This window comes from Chinchilla lanigera, unplaced genomic scaffold (assembly GCF_000276665.1).
Source record: "Chinchilla lanigera isolate Chin_1 unplaced genomic scaffold, ChiLan1.0 scaffold00020, whole genome shotgun sequence".
NCBI classification, from domain to species: domain Eukaryota; kingdom Metazoa; phylum Chordata; class Mammalia; order Rodentia; family Chinchillidae; genus Chinchilla; species Chinchilla lanigera.
Window position 1 is genome coordinate 20,963,527 of NW_004955421.1, and position 18,777 is coordinate 20,982,303.

At 38.4% G+C, this 18,777-nt stretch overlaps 1 long non-coding RNA gene across 4 annotated transcripts in view; it reads right to left on the reverse strand.

The window, feature by feature from the left end:
* Window positions 1–18,777, reverse strand: part of LOC106148436 — an 81,188-nt gene that overhangs the window by 46,888 nt on the left and 15,523 nt on the right. For 3 of the 4 annotated variants that reach the window (XR_001233877.1, XR_001233878.1, XR_001233880.1), the window contains exons 2-3: window positions 8,180–8,321; window positions 5,191–5,284 (exon numbers count right to left, since the gene is read on the reverse strand). This is a non-coding gene — a long non-coding RNA (uncharacterized LOC106148436). Of the gene's footprint in view, window positions 1–1,191; window positions 1,253–5,190; window positions 5,285–8,179; window positions 8,322–18,777 lie in introns of those variants that run through there. The other variant, XR_001233879.1, reaches the window with a different exon arrangement.

An 18,777-nucleotide genomic window follows, 5' to 3' on the forward strand; every position in this document is an offset into this window, starting at 1 on the left:
TTACGACAGCTGTACATAGTTTTTAAAATGTATGTTGTGGGATTCCCAGTCCAAGTAAGATGGTGGAAACGCCCTTTACCCTGGGCCTCCACTGAACACACCTACCAACCTGGACAGAATGCATAGAGCCAAAAAAAAAAAAAGAGCAGCTACTTAAGGACTCTGAAAACACGATGGTAGTACATGGAGCTGAAGCAAGGGCTAGCATTTGAAGTATTACAATGGTAGTGAGGTGAATTTATTGTTTTTCCCCGCCAGTGTCCCCTGGCCTAAACATAGCACAGCCTGAAACCCAAACAGCAGCCCTGGGGTATAGTCAGTGCTCTAGGAAGACCTCTGCTCTGGCTTGAGAAGAGAAGAAAGTGAGTTCCTAGCACTCAGATGCAAAATGGAGATGCCATTTCCTTTCTCCATGCCTTCCTTCCTTCTTTTCTCCCCTTCTCTCAGTTTTCTGCTCCCTGCCCCCCAAGCAATCCAGTGAGGGCAGTGACAGAGGCTCTACCTGGAGCTAGGAAAACCCAAAACTCTGAGGAAAGGACACTTCCCTCTAAAATAGGTGGAGATGTAGATCCTTCCACTCATTCTCTTCCTTATCAGTCCTCCTGTCACATGGGCCAGATATAAGTGAAGTCACAGACACACACGGTGGAAAGAATAACTGAAGCTCAATTGTCAGGCCAGAGGGCCAAAAAATAGAGTTCTGGGAAAAGGAAGAATATAAGGAGGTAGCAGAGGGGGGCTCAGAAGAGCAGGCCCATGGTGTTTGTGAACACTTGGGATCACTCCAAGCTGTGCATTCATGAACCTGATCTTAATCAGCATGCCGAAGACCGAGAATTGAATGAACCCAAAGGCCATGGCCAAAGTCCCAAACTAACCACTGAATGACACACTTATGGAACAGATCCAAATAGCACTGCAAAGGCTTTGAAAACTAAAATGACATTAGAAACAGTGCCCACACATGTCAGGTTGGAATTTGTGGCTGGAATCATACCAGTCTGATTACCTGTTACAATATAAATATAAGCAGTTTTCATTCGATTTAAGACATAGTTCTATAATATAAAGTTCAAAATGTTCAAAATACACTTCAAAGTACTAGATACACAATTAATGTGAAAAATACCAAATTGAATGTAAAAAGCAGTAAACAGACATCAACACTATGATAACATAGTTGCTAAAATTACCTGAAAAAGACTTTACAGCAACTGTTATACAGGTGCTCCAACAAGCAATCACAAACACACTAGAAATAAATGAAAAAAGTCAAATGGCTTCACCAAAGAAAAGATATGAAAAAGAAGCAATTAAAAATTTTTGAAATAAACAGTGCAATAACCAAACTAAAAAATACATTGCATAGGATCAGTAGCAGATAACTGAGGAAAGAGCCAGTTAATGTGACAATAGATCAATATAAATTAATATGTACAATGGAGAGAAAAAGAATATTTGTAAAAATGAATGAAGCCCTGAGGCATGTGAACACTACTAATAAAAGGTCTAACTTTCTCGTCATCAGAGTTCCAGGAGAAAACAATAGGAAGAATGTAATGCTGAGTATATATTTGGGAGGAAGTGGCTAATGAGTTCCCAATTTTGACAAAAGATATTTATTCACAGGTTCAAGAATGTTGACAAAGCTTAAATTTAGAGAAACTCAATGAAATTCAAGATCAGACATAACCAGCTTACTGAACTAAAATCAATGAAAATTTCTTGAAACCATCCAAAAAAGAAAAAAATCCAATATGTAATTCAGAGGGAAATAATGATTCTAGTGGCTGAAGGTTTCTCATGAGAATATCATGGAGTCAGAAAGACATAGCATATTTTTAAAGTACTAAAAATACAGAACTATTAACTCAGTATCTCTGTGCACTGAAATACTCCTGAGAAATGAAGGTCAAATAAGATATTCTCAGTAAAGGGAAGCTGAAAAATATATTGCCATCAGACCTGCTCTAAAGGAAAATACAACCAAGAATAAAGAAAGAAATTACATAACAATAAAAGGATCAAATCATCAAGAAGACATAATAACCTTAAATGTTTGTGGCTTAATAATATACTTTCAAAATTCATGAAACTAAAACTGACAAAATGGCAAAGAGAAATAAACTAATTCACAATTATAGTTGAAGTCTTCAGCAAACCTCTCTTGGCAGTAGATAGGTCAGATTAAAAAAAAATCTGCAAGGATCTAGTAGAACCCAACACCACCATCCACTAACTTAATATAATTGAGTTTTAAAGAACATTCCACCAAACTACATCAAAATACACTTTCTTTCAAGGGCACATGGAACATTCAGAAAGATGGGCCATGTCCTGAGTCATAAGTCAAACCTTAGCAAACATCAAAGAACCAAAATATATTCTTTGATAATCATCACATGAAACTAGAAATAACAGAAAAGCTCTCCAAACATTTGGAAATTAAACAACCCACTTATAAATAATTCATAGATTATAATGAAACTCTCAAAAGAAGTTAAAAAATAATTTTAACTAAAAGAAAATAAAAATAATAAAACATAAAAAATTGTATGGAATGCAGTTAAAGCAGTCCTTAATGGGAAATCTTTAGCAATGAATATTTATATTAAGAAAGAATAAAGATCTCAAACTGATTAACTAAACTTCATTTTAATAAACTAAACAAATCTAAAGCAACGAAAACAGAAGAAATGGTAAAAATAAGAATAAACATTACTGAAATTGGAAGCATAAAAGCAAAAGAGAAAAATTGGGTGAACCAAAAAAGTTGGTTCTTTCTCAAGAATGATAAAATTAATAATTTTCTAACAAGACTGCCAGAGAGAAAGAGAAAAAATTAGCAGTACCAAGAATGTGGGCAAGGATATTATTATGTACTCCTTTACAGACATTTGAAAGGATAATAAGGGAATTGCAAGAACAATAACAACAAACTTTACACAGATCAGTTCAATAACTTCAGAGATATGAACTGATTCCTTGAGAGTAACAACTGCCAAAGCTGACTTAATGTGAAACAGATAACATGAATAGTCCTGAAACTCCTGAAGAAGTTGAATTTGTATTTTTAACAATCTTTCACAAAGAAAATCTACAAGCCCAGAGAGCTTGAGTAGCAAATCCTACCCAATATTTGAAAAGAAATAACACAAATTCTACAGAGTTTTTTCAAAAATAGAAGAAAGCATTTCCATACTCATTTAATCAAGGCAACATTAGCCTAACATTAAAACAAAAAATAGAAAATTACAAATCAAAATGGAACGCTTACATGCAAAAATCTTCAACAAAATATTAACAAATAGAATCCAACATCATATAAAATGGATTATATACCTTGACTAAATAGGGTTTAATATCGTGAAAGCAACGTTGGTTTAACATTTTAAAATCAATCAGTGTGATCACTCATCTTAGAAAATTAAAGAAGAAAAATCACGTAGTCATTTTGATTGCTACAAAGAAGTAGAACATTACAAGAACAATAACAAAACTAGGGAGAGGGGAACATTCTCAACCTGATAAAGGAGTCCATGAAAAAACTCCATACAATATCACACTTACTGACGAGAGATTGTTTCCCCTAAGGTCAGGAACATAGCAAGGATGTCCATTCTCACCACCCTTAGTCAGCATTGCACTGAAGATCTTACCCAGTACAATAGGACAATAAAAAGGGAAATGACATCCACTTGGGGAAGGGAAAATAAAACTATCCCTACTTGTAGATAGCATTACTGTTTGTGTAGAAAATTCCAAGAATCTATATAAAAATTCTTGGAACTAAGAGTGAGTTTAAATTCATTGCGGGATATAAGAACTTAAGAAAACCAGCACATGTTTGTTGTATGTGTTGTGTACTACAACACAAATTATAGTTTACAACTTTATATTGGCAATTTTAAAAATACCATTTATAAAAGCTCCAAATATACATGTTATATAGTAAACCATGAACCAGGTCCATATGGTGAAAATGTCAGTTTCCACTAAGTTATCTAGACTTAATACAATTCCAATAAAAAGCCCAACAAGTTTATCTTAGAGATAGCAAGCTTATTCTAAAATCTGTATCTGAAAGGAAAAAGAATTGAAATAATTAAAACAATTTTGAAAAGGAAAAGATAAAGTTGGGAAAATCATATATCTGATCTTAAAACTTGCTAGAAAACTACAGTAATCGTGAAAGTTTGGGACTGGTAAAGGGACAGGCAAGAATTTCCTACCCTCAATAATACAAAGATGCAGAGCAGATAATTGTTGTGGCGGCTGTCCTATATCCCACAGGATGGTTTGTAGCATCCCTGAACTTTACACATAGGATGCCAGCCACACTGTCTTCCCACTAGTGACAATCAAAAATGTCCTCAGATGTTACCACAAGGGGAGAGCAAAATTACCCCGACTGAGCACACAAGGATAGAGACATAGGTCAATGGAACAGGACAGAATCCAAAAACTTGCCAACACAAACATGGTCAATTGACCTTTGTCAAGAGGCCAGAAATTTCAATGGAGAGATAATAGACTTTCCAACAAATAATACTGGAACAACTGGACAGTCATATGCAAAAAAAAAAAAAAAAAACTTAACTTCAAAAATTAACACAAAGTTGACCATAAATCTAAATGGGCAACTTAACGCTGTAAAATTTTCAGAAGAAAATGTAGCACAAGACTTTCACAGCAGAGCCCTTTGATCTGACTCCAAAATCACAAGTCATGAAGGAAAGTTGACTAAACTTTATCAAAGTGTAAAACTTCTGATAAAGGCTAAGAAAATAAAAAGACCAGCTATAGATTGGAAGAAAATATTTGTAAATCATATATAAAACAAAGCATACATATCCAGACCACATTTAAAATGCTTTTAAACCCCATTAGTAGAAACTGACAGTCTAATTTTTAAAATAGACAAAAGATTTGGACACTACACCACAAAGCATGTAGATAGCAAAACAAAACAAAAACCAAAAAAACACCTCCCAAAAAATGTGTACTACAGACTATTAGAAGACTTAAATTTTTAAAAGCTGACAATAGTAACTGCTGGCAAGGAGGTGAAGCAGTTGAAATATTCATATATTGCTTATAGGAATGCAATATGATACAATCACTGTTTTAGCTTGCTATAAGCAAATACCATAAACTGAGTGGCTGAAATAAGACACACTAATTACTCACATTTCTAGGGATTGAGAAGTCCAAGGTGAGGGTGTCAGCGGATCTTGAGGACCTGCTTCCTGGTTCACAGAAATGTCCAGGTTCTCGTTGTACCCTCACATATCAGAAAAGAGAGAGAGAGGTTACATATCTCTTTTTATAAGGGCTCATTCCATTCTCAAGGGTTCCACCCTCAGGACCTATCTATCACCCGAGTTCCCTCACCCCAATACCATGACAGTGAGGAGCAGGCTTCAACATACTCTCTGTGGATTCCAGGATGGCTCTACATGCCTGGACGTAGCATATTCATGAATGTTAGTTCTTGCCAAATTTTATACAGGTTTGGTGCAAAATTACAAAAATTACAAAATTGCAGCATGTTTTATGTATAGAGACAGAATTATTCTAAAATTTATATATAAAAGCAGGGGCTGGGGATTTAGCTCAGCGGCAAAAGCGCCTGCCTGGCAAGCGCAAGGTCGTGAGTTCGGTTCCCGGTACCGGAGAAAAACCAAAACCAAAAAAAATAAAAAAAATAAAAAATATATATATATAAAAGCAAAGAACTAGAACAGGTAAAATAATTTTGAAAAGATGAATCGTTGTTAGGAATCAATACGCCCAGTTTCAAAACTTACATAGTAACCAAGACTGTCTGGTATTGTCAGAGCAATAGACACATAGACCAGTGGAACAGAAGAGAGAACCTGGAGATAAATCCACACAAATAATCCCAACTACTTTTGACAAAGTAGTAAAAACAGTTCGAAGGAGAAAAAGAGCCTTTTCAACAATGGTGCTAGATGAAGTAGATATAAACAGGTTAAAAAAAAAAAGAAAGAAAAAATATCCTTAACCTAAACATCACATGCACTTTATACAGAAATTAACAAAAATTAATCATAGACAAGTATAAAATGTAAAATTATAAAAATCATATTTAGAAAAGGGGGGAAATCCTGGGGCTCTGGACTGGACAAGAATTCTTAGCCATAATACTGAAAGTTATGATCATAAATGGAGAAAAAAATGTTGGACTTCAAAATTTTAAAGTTTTATACTGCAAAATACCCTGTAAGAGGGTTTTAAAAAAAAACAACAGTAGACAAAGAAACAGCATTTGTAAGACATATATCAAACAGGGGGTCAGTACCTAGTCTATAAAAGAATTCTCAAAACTCAACAGTAGAAACCAAACCAAACATGCCAATTAGAAGATGGGCATGCTACCTAAGAAGACAGTGCCCTGAAGAAGACACAATGATAACAGGAAAACCCTTGCAAAGATGTTCACCATCATTAGCTGCTAAAGAAACACAGGTCAAAATCATATGAAATCACTACGTATCTGTCAGAATGGCTGAAATGAAAAAGCAGTGACAACACCAAATGCTGGAGAAGATGTGAAGAAAGTGGGTCACTTGTAATTGCTGGATGGAATGTAAAGCACTGCAGAGACTCTGGACAGCAATCTGACACCTTTCCAAAACTTTGAGCACTCTGACATTCATTCATTTAACAGTCGTGAGATGAGAATATGACAGAAATGGAGAGCAAATTACTAGTTGGCCAGGGTTAAAGATAGGAGTTGGAAAAGGGAGGAGGAGAAGTAGGCATGGCTATAAAAAGACACAAGGGGCTCCCAGTTGAAATGTTCTGCACCTTGGTTGTATACTGTTAATATCACAGTTACCATATTGTGAGGTAATTTTGCAAGATGTTGCCATCAAAGGAATCTGGGTAAAGGATCTCTCTATACTACTTTTACAACCACATATGAATGTACAATTATCAAAATAAGAGGCTAAATTTTCTGAAATACACAGATTTTCTATTCTTTTAGGTCTTCTGCATGACTGACTTGTAATTCCATAAACTTTTACATGATTAAGAACTACTGAATAGTAAACCATTAAGTCAGTTATTCAGAGTCCCTAGAATGTGATATTCATTTGTTGGAACTGAAAGATTACTTTGGGTTTTAATCCTGAATTCTGAGAAAGCCACCTGCCAGGCAAATTTCCACCAAACTGACTTTCTCATGGCACATGCAGACGCCACCTGGTCCTGGGAGCACAGAGCTTTGAGGCATACTCATGAAATGCAGTGAATGTTTACACTATTTTTTTAATTTTAGTAAAAGACACATAGCCGTTATTCTCTCTCAAAATACTCCTCCTCACTTCAAACACACTTATCCCATTGTCCTTGCCACTTTCCGAAGCAGTTCTAGAAGACCTCTTTCAGGAGGGTCTTTAGTTGCACTGTTGTGGCTGCTTCCACGTCCTAAATTCAAATCATTTACTGTTCCTAGTTATTTTGACTTTGGGGAAGAGCCAGAAGTTGCATGGTGCGGGGTCTGGTGAGCAGGGTAGGCGAGGAAACACTGCAATGTTTTCTTTTGACAGAAATTGTCATAAATACTTTGGATTGATTCACAACATTGAGACACTCATGGAACAGTACTGAGGCAAAAGGACTTCCAGAACTGCTTCAGAAAGTGGCAAGGGGGATAAGTGTGTTTGCACTGAGGCGGGTATGTTGAGGGGGACTAATGACACTGTTTTTACTGTAATAATTTTTAATTTATTTGTTTTTTGTTTTTTTGTTTTTTTGTTTTTTTTTTTTTTCCTCCGGTACCGGGAACCGAACTCACAACCTTGCGCTTGCCAGGCAGGCGCTTTGCCGCTAAGCTAAATCCCCAGCCCCTAATTTTTAATTTAAACATTCACCATATTTTATGATCATACCTCATATAGCATACTGTGCATCTTAGTTGACTGTCATTTTTAATTCTCCTACTGGTGATTTATGTGACTTCATTTTTATTATAAATTACTCTTAGCTGTATCTGACAATAGTTCACTGAGTTTGTTAGGACTGCTTGCTCAGCTTCACAGTGTGTAGAAATTCTTATTTGTATGAGCAGTGTGTCTAGCCTATAACTTTCCAGTAACTAGACTTGCATGGATCTCATGTGCTGTGGCTCAAAATGTGTCATCCTTACCTGGGTTGGTAAGCGGATACACACGTAATCCCAAAAGAATTTGCTTGAACACTGGCTCTTCCGTTGTTGTCACTGGATTATTTTTCCAGTGAGTAGTAGGAAGAATTTGTTTAGGTGGACTGGGAGGTTTTTGCTCCACCTACTGCCCAAGGCAAAAAAAAAAAAGAAAGAAAAATGAAGGTCTTGACTTTCAACTCTCTGGTTTGAATACTAATTTTCCTAGCTGAGTTTAATAGCAAGAAGTTCAGATCAAGGTTGCTAGTAAGTACAGGTATCATGTTATTGAATAGAATGAGACCCAAATACCCTGAACACCAACCACATAAACAGCAGTGTTGACCGCTAATAACATTAGCGATTCTGCCTTGAGTTAATGTCCAGGTGGAGGGTCTTCCTATTTCAGCCCAATGATACACGGTTAAAAATACATTTTCATTTCCCACAGAACAAAGTGGGCTTTGTACACTTGCTGGTGCCATTTGTGACAGAGAAGGACTCTCTGGGATTGCTTTGGAATGATGAAGAGTGTGTCTCTCATCCAAGAACTGAAATGATACCTTCAGGTGAGTCCAGAGTCCAAATCCTCAAAGGAGGGATTTAAGAAAGTATTCAAGAGGATCAGGTTTAAACCAAACAATCCCTTGAGAAGAAATTCCATTCAAGATCTTTCTTTACAACAGGAAATTAAACAGAATCATTATAGGGCATACTCAAGAAAGAGGTAGCACCCTCCCTCCCAACTGTTCCCTGCAGAAACTTCATTTGGGGTCATCTGCAAACTGCAAACTATTTAAATTTGATCCTGGTAACCACAGCTCCTTTAAAGTGCAACCATCGGAATTCTAGGGAAAATGCATCATTTTAGGAACATATATCTGAAGTATAGCTTCTTGTACAATTATCAAAATTTAAGTCTCCTAGAGTATTAAGTACTCCATTAAATGCACTGGCCTATTCCCAAAACTGTTATAGCAGTGGACAGATCTAGATTACTTAGCAAGAACTCTTTCATGACCCTGCTTGAGTTAACATACTTTATTAAAATTACTTGAGGCAAGCCAGAAAGCTGGGCCGGTAAAGCCAGCATCGGTTGGCACACTGTCCAGATGGTTTTGTTTTTAAGTTTTCATTAAGTATCAGCAGAATAGCCAACGCTGTGTAAACGCAACAAGACTTGAAACCCCACCCAGTAAATAACTTTCAACTGCTTTCAACAAAGCCTTCTCTCCACCACTGAATTACACATTGTTCTTTATGAACCAAAGAAGAAAGGCTTCATACACATCCTCTAAAATTTTTGCCAGGGCAGAATGTTGGTGCAAACTCCTCTTGAAACATTTAATAGTGAAGGCTTAAAATTAATCAGATTTTATCAGAATGTTCTTTTTGTGTGCAAAATGAGGGGCTGACGGGGTATTAACTCAGTCAAGGTCCTCATCTGTTTTATTCAGAGATGTCCCCTAACAACTCAGGAGTTCAGGAAGCACTGGAAGGGGGAATCTGCCCAGAATAGTCGAGGAACAGCAGGGGCCAATGCAAAGCAGAGTGAGGGGAGTCGGTATAGCTACAGGAGAGGTGGTAGGGGTGACCTGGGAACAGACCGTGTTGAGGTGTTCACTCCCTTGGAAACTTTGGCTTTTTACCATGAATAGGAAAGAGGTTTCCCAGCAGAAGAGCGACAAGATATGGAGCTGGGAGTGGGGTCAGGTCCCTAAATGGAAATCCGAAAGGGAGCAGATGCTGGGGAGACAGCCAACAACGTGCAGAGCACAGACTCTTTTCCCACAGTGAGTGATAGAAAGAAAATAAAACCAAGTATGTTTTTGAAAGCAGGAATGCGTAACTCACACATATATAACACACACATGCACACAGAGGGACTTTTTATATCCCAAATACCTTTGCAGACAGAGTGAACAAAGTACAGAGAAAAAGAACTGAAAATCACTGAAGTGCTTTAATCAGGATTAATTATTTTTTTAAAGTTAGGGTCATTTTGAGGCGTTCAGACCACTCAGGAGTATTCTGCTTCGTTCCATCTGTCCAGTGTTTCAAGAAATAGCCTGTTTTGGCAGTCCACTGGGTCTACAGTTCTTACATAAAATATGTTAAACATCTGTCCCTGATCAACTCAAATATCACTGCCTTTATTGTGTCTAATGCCGGTCCATCAAAAAATAACTTATGAGACAGGCCTTTCCTTGCAAATCCAGTCTTAAGATTACAGTGTGAGTCCTGAGTGCGTGATTATCCTACAAAGATGCATCTGAGATCAGGCTGCATTATCATTCTCTCAGGACTAAAAGTGGGAATGTTCTAAGTATAACAAGTATTTGGTTTCTTCATAGACAGTTATCATTAATTTGGGCACCGCAAGGGATGGATTTGGCCCAACTCCTAATTAAACATATATCCTCTCTTGTTTGCAGCTTGTAGCTCAGAGATTTTTTTTTTTTTTTTTTTTTTTTTTTTTTGTCAACCAGGGCACCAGGAAAGAACAAACTTTAACAGTACTAGAGTGCTGACAGGTGTGGAATTTCCATCCAGCCATCACCCCAAAAACAGCCACTTAGGAAAGGTTTTTCTGCACACATCATGCACACTGCCTAGTGTTGAAATTCTACTGTGTGTCTGCTCTTCACATTCGGTAGTGCACCCTCCACCCTTACGTCGGTGTGACACCCTCTCGACTTTGAACACACTTGTACCATCATTAGTGCCACTTTCTGAAGCAGTTCTGGAAGTTTCTGGAAGTTTCCTTTCACATCTTTTGAAGGCATGTTGAAAATATGGTAGATGCAGCTACAAAAGGCATCCAGTGGAAAAACAGACTCATGAAAACATTACGGGGTGTCCTTATCCACCTTATTAACCAGACCTGGCACCATGTGACTTCTAGCTCTTCCCCAAAGTCAAAATGAGTATAAAGGTAACTGAACCATTCTGGACATCAACGTAGCCACAAGAGCACAACTACAGAAACTTACAAAAGAGGACAACCCACACTGCTTTGGAAAGTGACAAGAACCATAGAATGAGTGTTTGAAGTGAGAGAGAATATTTCAAGGGGCGGGGATAATGGTAGTGTATCTTTTACTATAGTACATTTTAAAAATTTAAGCATCCACTGCAATTGCCAACCATACTGTATACTTAATGTCTCCGAGCCTCAGCTTTTCCATCTGTAAAATGAGGAGAACCTCACAGCATTGTTTAAAGGATTAAATGACGTGATGTAAAGTACTTGAAAGCACGCTGGCACACATCATAAGCACTCACTATGTAGCCTATTTACCGTCTAATGTGATAACCCTCACAACAAAGGTATAAGATGATACCATCATATTTTCCATCTTATTGTTTAGGGGTAAGAGAAGAGAAATGACAACAGTAATTATTATGAGTAATACTAATAACTGGGATAGCAAGTTATATAGATCATCACCAATATTTACCCTACCATATACCCTTTGGAGATCAGGGCTCAAAGGGGTTTATGTCACAGCCAGGTTGCTGAGAACCAGGATTTGGATCAAGATCTGGTAGGGCTATCTGTGCTAGCTCAGTTACACCATCTATATCCAAAGATCAGTTTTGGGGCTGGGGATGTAGCTCAGTGACATAAGTGCCTTCCTGGCAAGCACAAGGTCCTGAGTTTGATTCCTGGTACCCAAATAAAACCCAAAAAACCAACATCAGTTTTGTCTGCATAGTAGAAATCAAATTCTAAACTGAACCTTCACTGAACTGATCTGTAAGTTTTGAATATCTTTGTTTTCTTCAATTGGCAAAATCATTAACTCTGACATCTTAAAATGACTTTTAAAAATAATTTACTACAATTACGTCTTTTCTCTCAAAGACTGTGCTCCTCTGTTTCAATTTTTCTTTTAGTTTAAACATGACAGTTCTTGGGCCAGGGACATAGCTCAGTGGCACAGCATCTACCTGGCAAGTACAAGGTCCTGAGTTCGATTCCCAGTATACCAAAAAAAAGTTATAGTTCTTGGACAATGGGCTTTGAAAATGTCTCCTGACATTAGTGTCTATCTCAAGAAATGAGTTGGCCATGGGGAGGATAGGCAATGCATTCACTGGGACAGAAACAGGCAACCCCTCCTTGCAGGAGCCAGTATCTTCTTCCTTAAGCACAAGATTAAAAATAACAGGATACTGATGTAAGCGTGGGCTGGAATTGTGTTTCACGGAGGGATGAACCTATAATGAATCACTTGGTGCTTAGGAGAGGGGTAAGTTTCTGGGACTGACTGAACCAGGCATTTAGTGGCAAGAATCAGCCATCCGACATCTTACAAGTTCGAAATTGGAATTCTTGCTTTACATACATTTAACTTTATTCTCATCTTCTTTGAACCTGTGTGAAGCCATTTTCTTTTGCTTTTTCTATTGCATTTGCAAAGTAGACGCTAGCTATAGAGATCATCGGTATCCTCAGCAAAACAGCATTTGAGCAGCTTATATATTTCACCATTTGGGTACCAGTGTCCTATTCCGATCATAAGCCTAGTCAAGGAGCCTACTTTAAAAGGAGAACTGATCTCATTGGGATGAGAAAAGGAATTAAGGTGCGTCATGTCCATGCACCATCTGCACACAAGGAATGTAAATATTACGTATTACAAACGTGAACAAAAAATGGGAAGGGGATCAAGAGATGAATGGAAATCCCAGCACTCGGGAGGCTGAGGCAGGGGGATTGCTGCAAGTTTGAGGCCAACCTGGGCTATATAGCTAGTTCAGGGGCAGCCTGAGCTGTACAGCAAGACCCTGTCTCAAAAAACAAAAACAAAAACAAAAGACAGAGAGTGAGAGATGAAGGGAGAAAGGAGGGAAGAAAGGGAAGCAGGATGACAAAAAAGGAGAATTAAGATATTGTATGCACATGTACCAATTTTCCACAGGGCATGTAAGCATTATATACCATAAACATGTACTAAAAACTCTAGTGCATTCTTAGTCATTGTCTCTTCAACTTCCCTCCTCCCATGCACTCCCTGTTTTATCCTGGAAGCCTAAAGTGGGACCTTGTCATTCTTCCCACTCTGACTCCTAAGTTCTTTCCTCGTTAAGGTCCTCAAATCTGCCTTCCAAATTGCTAATTTCCTCTTCATCAATATCTTACTTTCTATTTAATCTATCTAAGAATTCTAAAGTTTAGTGGGTTTTTTATTGATAAAATATTTATTTGCACATTTCTGTAAGCCTGCAGATTCATTTTTTCCTAACTTCCAATTTTTCACTATAATTTGTTATTTTCAACCATTGAAATACGATTTATTTTATGATCAGCTGTATACTTCACTTTTTACTATATTTTACATATTTTTTATATATTTTATAGAAGTCAATGTGTCTAAGAATCTATATACAACTGTATTTAAGAGGAATGTCCTTCATTTGGGCCTGGCTGAATTCAGGAACGAAGAGGTTTTTTAAGACAGAAGAGTAATTTCTTGTGCTAGGGACGTGGCAGCCTGGGCTTCAGACTTGGGCCCCAAGACCAGACCTAGGATGTTACTGACCAAATAGAGACAAAGAACCTGAAAAATCAGGACGGCTACTTCCTTAGTTAAAGGAAAATGTGTTACTCAGTTTGTGTGCTGTAATATCTTAGAGTTACACTTAGAACAACTTAGAGAAGGGAAGATTTATTTCTGCTCACAGTTTCAGAGGTTCAGGCCATAGTCAGAGGGCTCCGCAGTGGAAACACAGCAGAGGGGCATCACAGAAGAAAGCTGCTTACCTTGCGGCGCAGAAGAAGCAGAGAATGGAAGAGCCAGAGAGGAAGGAGCTGGTATCTTAGTTACTTTCTCATTACTGACAGAATATATCTAACACCCATGAGTTAAAAGGGGAAAGGTTTATTTCAGCCCATAGTTTGTAGAGGCTTCAGTTTATAATTGGCTGGATCCAAGGTAGGGCCTCATTTTACATCACAAGAAGTAAGTATTCTTTTATTCCCATTTTATAGGTGAGAAAACAAAGGCATATAGAGGATCCAAATATATCACAGTGTATTCAAGCAATATGAATATATGCCTAGTGAACATGCCTGACGGTTCTGCCCTTCTTCTCAGTACATTTGGCCTCCATTAATCAGAAGATTTCACATGGTAGTTGCCACCCAGTTAATTGATTTAGGTATACATCTGTGGAAAACGACAAGGAAAATATGTTTGTACCCACATGGTTTTGATGTTTGCATGCGGCTATGACTAGGTCTCATTTGAAACTGACCAGCAATGAGAACCTAAAGACCAAACAGGTCATAATCTTGTGAGTACTGATCACATTTCGGTGTGCATGGATTCTAGTCTTCGCTTCTGGGATCGGGGCAATCCCAGCAAAGCCACAGTCAGCTCCGGGTCTGCATTGTTGAAGGCAGCTGACATTCATTGGGTCATCCTCATGAGCCAAGCCCTGGGTGGGAGCTTCCCATACAGTTTCTCATTTAAGCAAAACAACAAACCCTGTACCATGGCAACTACCACAACCCCTGTTCTCCAGATGAAGCAAGGGTGGCTTAGCGGGGAGCCGGGCCTGAGCTCCCTGCCTCTCCAGCATTGGCCAGATGGAGCTGAGGTCAGCGCAAAAAACAGGAGACTGGAATTCCAGTTTGGGCTTTGCTGCTTCCATAAGGAACAAATCTACAGAAGCTTATTGTTCCCTATCTGGACTTCAGTTTTTCCCATTCATAAAATGCAGATATTGCTCCAATTATCTTCCCAGCCACCAATCATTCTTTTAAACACCTGGAGCTGACCATGATGGAAACCAGAAGTCTACTGTATTCTGAACAACACAATTGAATAGACATTCTGCTGTCATTGTGACCACATATGAAAAGTTTTAAGGCCCTGAATTATAGTAGTATTACAGAAACCCAATGACAACATCCCCTTGTGTCTTAGGATAAAAATTCCCATGTTCCACCAAATAGTCTTCTGAGATGGCTTACTAAAGGTTCTTTATAATCTCATCTCTTCTGACTCTGGATTTAACCAACCTAGGATCATGCTTCTTAATGGAAGGCCCAAAGGCAGCAAGTACCTTTTGTAATCCTCTCATCATGTCTTATGCATCTATCGATTTCTTCATATAAACAAAATCTTGGCTGGCAAGAGCGTCTAGTAGATAGAGGAAGCATTGTTAAGCCGTTTAAAACAGGCTGGGAAACAAAAGTACTAGTGATAATTAATAAAGCATATCAGTGAATAAAACAGGTAATTAGCCATGATAATGGAAATATAAACAAGACCTAATTAGCAGAACTTTTCATTCCTATCTCTTGATACAGACAGTAAACATTTAGTATTTAGCTATCACACCCATGCACATAATTTCTCAGATGATTTTGGCCCAGCTGACTTGGTAGTAGTCAGAAGGTCCAAAATAATTGAGGGTAGTCACAATGCTGTAGTTTTTGTGTTCGTACCATTTCCAGCAAGCCAAGGACAACACGAGTATACGTTGAAAGGGCTCTGTGTTATCAAAGCAAGGTGTTGAGAGAGTTCCCTCATGTGATGTCTATTCCAGCAGCCCTTGTCATCTCAAAGAAATGATCCTGTACCCAGTGCCTGCCTGCACTCCAGGATAGAAAAGAGGCTTAGTTTGCCTCCCACACCCATCAGTCTACCTTCATGGGCTCAAGAGAGCTTTTATGGCCACCTTCTTGCCAAAAGCAATCCACACCATCAATATATTCTTCTCCTTTCCCTTCTTGACCTCTCTAGTACTTTCTACTCTGTAGACCATGGCCTCCTTCAACGTGTTTGCTGTTCTGTGACCCTCCACCTCCTCACTTTCTTCTTACCCTTGCTCTTATACCGTCTCCATCTCTGCTGCTAGATCTCATCCTCCTGCATTTTAATGGTATTTCATTACTGATTATTCCATCTTTCCCTCTGTGAATGATCGGTATGTCATCTCACACCCACAGCAACTATAATGGGACTATTTCTTCCTTTGCACCTCTCTACTACCAATGCCTTTGTTCCAGGACCCTACGCTTGTTTCCTGGGTTATTTCATTGCCTTTCTGATTTTCTGTTTTTTCTCCTCGCTCCCAACTTTCTCCTCCACTTCCTCAATCCATTCTGCACTGACATGCCCAAATTGCAGATTCGATCCCATTCTCTGTCCTCTGGTCTTGTTCTTACAAAGTTATTAGGCCTATGAGACAATTGGGGTGGTTTGTATGTCTGCCAGGCTGGCTCAGTGACTCCAGGGGCTGAACTGATAGAGGCAATGCCTATTGACACAAATACTGGGAAAGATACCTGAGAAGGGGAATAAATAGCTGGGTCAATGAAATTTCTAATTTTAGTTTTTTGAGGAGTCTCCATACTGATTTCCATAGTGGTTATTCTAGTTTACATTCCCATCAACCATGTAGAAGTTTCCATTTTCCCTGTAGCCTTGCCAGCATTTGTTATTGTTTGATTTCTTAATGATGGTCATTCTTTCTGGGGTGAGATAGAATCTCAGTATTGTTTTAAATGCATTTCTATAATGGCCAGCAACGTTGAACGTTTCTTTGTGTATTTATTGGCTATTTATACTTGTCATTAATGCTCCAACTTGCCCTGGTGGGTAGTAAATATTAGTCAATGCTTCTATAACTAACTTACACATATTTGGTTGAAGAAACACCACTAGCTGTTTCACATGCAACTTTATTTTGTTTTACTTTTGCAGAGCTAAGGATCAAGCTCAGGGCCTTGTACATGCTCGGCAAGTGCTCTACCACTGAGCAGCACCTCCAGCCCAAGGAACCAGTTTCACACTATATACTGATATTCTGTTACCCCAGTCGATGACCATTTGCTTGTAACTTTCATGTACAGAGAAATAAGGCCAGTTTTATATACAACGGGATTATGGCATGTGATATATAGGTACTCAGGAAACATTCATGGAATTAATAAATAGGGTCAGAGAAATTGTGCAGCGAACAGTTAAGAACATCCCAGTGGTGCCTGCAGAAGAGTTTTAGACCAAAAGGAGGAGAAAGGAGAGTAATGAGCAGGAAAGCTTGAGAGGAAATGAAAGAAGCACTCATCAGCGCATTTGGTGATCGCGTGTATTTGGCAAATTGGTGAGGCTTTTGTTTGTTTTTTCACACGACCTTAGGAGTGGAGCCTTTGATTGCTTTTGATTTTTGAATTAGTTAAATTCTTCTTTGATACTCTTTAAACTGTGGTGGGCCAAAGTGTAAACTGGAATTGATTTAATTAATCAGTTCAACAAATAAGAGCAGGAAAAACCTGTTACATAGTTGTACTAAATGATACACATGAAAAGATTTAAACTCCCATGTGCTATTGGCAGCTTCCACACTGTTTTTGCCTCGAATTAAACAAATCTAAATGTTTGTAAATGTTCTAGAAAATGTGGTGAGCACATGAATAAAGTCCATCAAAGCTTTCTTTTTTGTAAATTGCAGCAATCTGCTAATGAGATATTTCCAGTGTCAGAATCTCATTTGCAATTCATGCAGTCCATTTACTATCTGCCTGGACCCTACATCACAAAACCGTAGAGATGTATAAATATTTCCTACTGGTAGTACCACCAGTCTCTACTGCACCAATGCTATACGCACTCTTATCTTTTACTTCATAAGAAAGTCATGTACATGTGGGGATCAAAATATACAGTCAAAGTCTAAATTTTTAAAAAAATTCCTACAGAAAAAGTACATTGCCATTAATCCTCCTCAAAAATAAGCCCGGTCACTTCAAGCACACTTCGCCCTTTGCTCTTGGCACTCTCTGAAGCAGTTCTGGAAGTCCTTTTTCACGAATGCCTTTATGAGGTGAGATCACAAATGTGGCGAATGCTTTCTGCCGAATGCCGTCTAGCAGGAAGGCAGGCTCATAAAGCATTCCAGTGTCCTCGTCTACTTTTTTAGCTGGATCTGGCACTGTAAGATTCCTAAAGTCAAAATGACCACAAGAGGTGAATGCTTTGAGGCAGTTCAGGGAATCAAGGTAGCCACATAGCTAAAGAAACTCACAAAAGAAGACCGCCAGAACTGCCTCAGAAAGTGCTAAGAACAATGGGATACATGTACTCAAAAGTGAGAGGAAGTATTTAGAGACAGTTAATGGCAAGTGCCTTTTTACTCAAATAAAGTTTAAAACTTTCAACATTTACCGCGTTTTTGATGATACCTCATATTTATGGTCAGATTTACCTTTTCTTCCTTACCTACTTCTTGTCCTATTTTTATGTCAGTTTGATGTGTCTTAGTAATTATGTCAATGAATAGTAAGTCTCAATTCATACTATATATTTATTTTCTTTGTACTTTGCCTTAATCATAATTTTAAGTCCCCTTTCAGTAAGGGTAGAAAGCACTTAATCTCTACCAATTTATAAACTTCTCTCTTTCCACAGAGGTGCTGCTGAGTCTGCTTGGGGAGAGGGTTTCCTTTGGGCCCAGGCAGTGCCTGGGGTTCATCCACTCCCCAGCTGACGTCTGTGTAGCAGGCACGGTGGAACAGCTCCTGACCATGCCCCTGCCCTCCCTCCCTGGCTGCTGAAGAGGTTTGCACCCTTCCTGGGAGTGATGTC